The sequence below is a fragment of the Lactuca serriola genome, chromosome 8 (assembly GCF_051521515.1).
Source record: "Lactuca serriola cultivar US96UC23 chromosome 8, Lser_US96UC23_V15, whole genome shotgun sequence".
Lineage (NCBI taxonomy): Eukaryota > Viridiplantae > Streptophyta > Magnoliopsida > Asterales > Asteraceae > Lactuca > Lactuca serriola.
The window spans coordinates 37844851-37847915 of record NC_136415.1 but is presented as its reverse complement, the minus strand read 5'-3'; positions in this window follow the sequence as shown (position 1 = coordinate 37847915).

The following is a 3065-nucleotide window of genomic DNA, read 5'->3' as shown; positions in this document are numbered from 1 at the left end:
ATTTATTATTCTTTTTTATTTCTTTCAAACTCAAGAACTAGGATATTAGATCTTGGGGTTGGGGGATTTAATACAACGGGTGCAAACTGCTGAGATAGTATATTAGGCGGGAGGGAGTGGTGCCACCGAAACCGCACTCCTTTCCTCGCCACGTAAACGCCATATCACTTTTTACCACATAAGTGTGGTTTCTTGCCACACCAAGGGTGTGGTGCCACAGTATTAGTTTTATTATTTTTTTTGTTTTGTTTTTTTTTTTGTTAACTATTTTAATTTAATAAAATTTATTTTTTAATAAAAAAACATAATTTTACAAACATAATATTTCATTAATTAAAAATACAAATACTATACATTACTTAATTTAAAAAAAACCTAAAAATTTAGAAAAACAAAGTAGAAACAAAAAACCTACAACTTAAAAAAAAAAAAACACACACACACACACACAAGAAACCATTAAAAACTTGAAAAAAAAAACTAGAAATTAGCCACGATTCATGTAACGGTTTTTCACTTCCTCCTTCATCGCCAAAACCACTTCAAGCTCGGCCCCGGTCATATTCGACGTGTCCATTGCTAGGATTCCTCATAATACCCGATTTGATAGAGGGCTTCTACTCCCCTTGTCTTTCCACTCTTGCTTTCCGGTGAGGATCTCAATCATAGTGCATCCCAATTACCTCTAATAACCATTTCCCCTCTTCCCTTATCCATCGTTCTGTCTTCTCCGACGACCGGTCGCTTTTCTCCAAAGGACAGGAGTCCACATCTTTTAATGAACAGATTTTGAGATTTAGGTTTGTTTTTAAACTTATAAATTTATAATTATCGATCTGTAATATCTTTTCTGGTTTTGCTAGTTACCGGATGACATAGGTGGCAGATGGAGGGAGAGGAGGAAGAGTTTGGACAGATTTTGATAGAGACGGTCGGCTATGGCTAATCCGATTTTCATCTTGATGGTTAGCCATGGCTGATCTCTCCAAATTCACATATATTAACTTTAGGTCACAAGGGGGAATTAAGATGATGTAGGCGACGGATGGAGAGAGAGGAGGATGCAAGTCAATTATGAAGATGGTGGAGAGAGGATGGAGGACATGTAGTCGGTGGTGAAAAAGGAAGACAAAGAAATGAAGTCGAGTGTGTGTGTGTGTGTGAGAGAGAGATAGAGGAGGAAGATATCATCGATATTCGGTTCAAATGTCACAATGTTGGTAAAAGCTTAGTAGTATGCGTATTGCATATTAGTTCACAAAGAATACCATAAAATTAATGTCTGTAGCCAATTGCATAAGAAATATGGCAAAAAAGAAAAAAAAATGACACAGAGAAAGGGATAAATACCTTCTCAATTGCAGAAATGAAACCACGTCAACTTAAAAAAAGATGGCGACATGCCGACGATGGTGAGGAGATATCGTCGATAATGAGGAAGAAGACCCAAAAAAACCTCCATGCCCGAAACAATTCCTATGATTTTGAAGAGGTAATTGTATATTTGTTTGTATAAGCAAGCAAAGGTATTTTGGTCTATTTGGTCAATTTTTTTTATTTTTAATAGTTATAAAATATAAAAAAACATATTTTTAAATAATAAAAACTATTTAAAAAATAGATTTGGGCTATAATATTTTAAAACATTAAGACGAACAAATATGATATTTAGAGTTTAAGTCGGACAAATATGATATTTAAACGTTTAATAAGGGTATATATAATATTCTTCTGGAGAATTTAATTTTTTTCTGAAGGGAAAATATAAAGTATTTATTATTCTTTTTTATTTCTTTCAAACTCAAGAACTAGGATATTAGATCTTGGGGTTGGGGATTTAATACAACGGGTGCAAACTGCTGAGATAGTATATTAGGCGGGAGGGAGTGGTGCCACCGAAACCGCACTCCTTTCCTCGCCACGTAAACGCCATATCACTTTTTACCACTTAAGTGTGGTTTCTTGCCACACCAAATACTATACATTACTTAATTTAAAAAAAAAAACCTAAAAATTTAGAAAAACAAAGTAGAAACAAAAAACCTACAACTTAAAAAAAAAAAAAAAAAAAAAAAAAAAAAAAAAAAACACACACACACACACACACACACACAAGAAACCATTAAAAACTTGAAAAAAAAAACTAGAAATTAGCCACGATTCATGTAACGGTTTTTCACTTCCTCCTTCATCGCCAAAACCACTTCAAGCTCGGCCCCGGTCATATTCGACGTGTCCATTGCTAGGATTCCTCATAATACCCGATTTGATAGAGGGCTTCTACTCCCCTTGTCTTTCCACTCTTGCTTTCCGGTGAGGATCTCAATCATAGTGCATCCCAATTACCTCTAATAACCATTTCCCCTCTTCCCTTATCCATCGTTCTGTCTTCTCCGACGACCGGTCGCTTTTCTCCAAAGGACAGGAGTCCACATCTTTTAATGAACAGATTTTGAGATTTAGGTTTGTTTTTAAACTTATAAATTTATAATTATCGATCTGTAATATCTTTTCTGGTTTTGCTAGTTACCGGATGACATAGGTGGCAGATGGAGGGAGAGGAGGAAGAGTTTGGACAGATTTTGATAGAGACGGTCGGCTATGGCTAATCCGATTTTCATCTTGATGGTTAGCCATGGCTGATCTCTCCAAATTCACATATATTAACTTTAGGTCACAAGGGGGAATTAAGATGATGTAGGCGACGGATGGAGAGAGAGGAGGATGCAAGTCAATTATGAAGATGGTGGAGAGAGGATGGAGGACATGTAGTCGGTGGTGAAAAAGGAAGACAAAGAAATGAAGTCGAGTGTGTGTGTGTGAGAGAGAGATAGAGGAGGAAGATATCATCGATATTCGGTTCAAATGTCACAATGTTGGTAAAAGCTTAGTAGTATGCGTATTGCATATTAGTTCACAAAGAATACCATAAAATTAATGTCAGTAGCCAATTGCATAAGAAATATGGCAAAAAAGAAAAAAAAATGACACAGAGAAGGGGATAAATACCTTCTCAATTGCAGAAATGAAACCACGTCAACTTAAAAAAAGATGGCGACATGCCG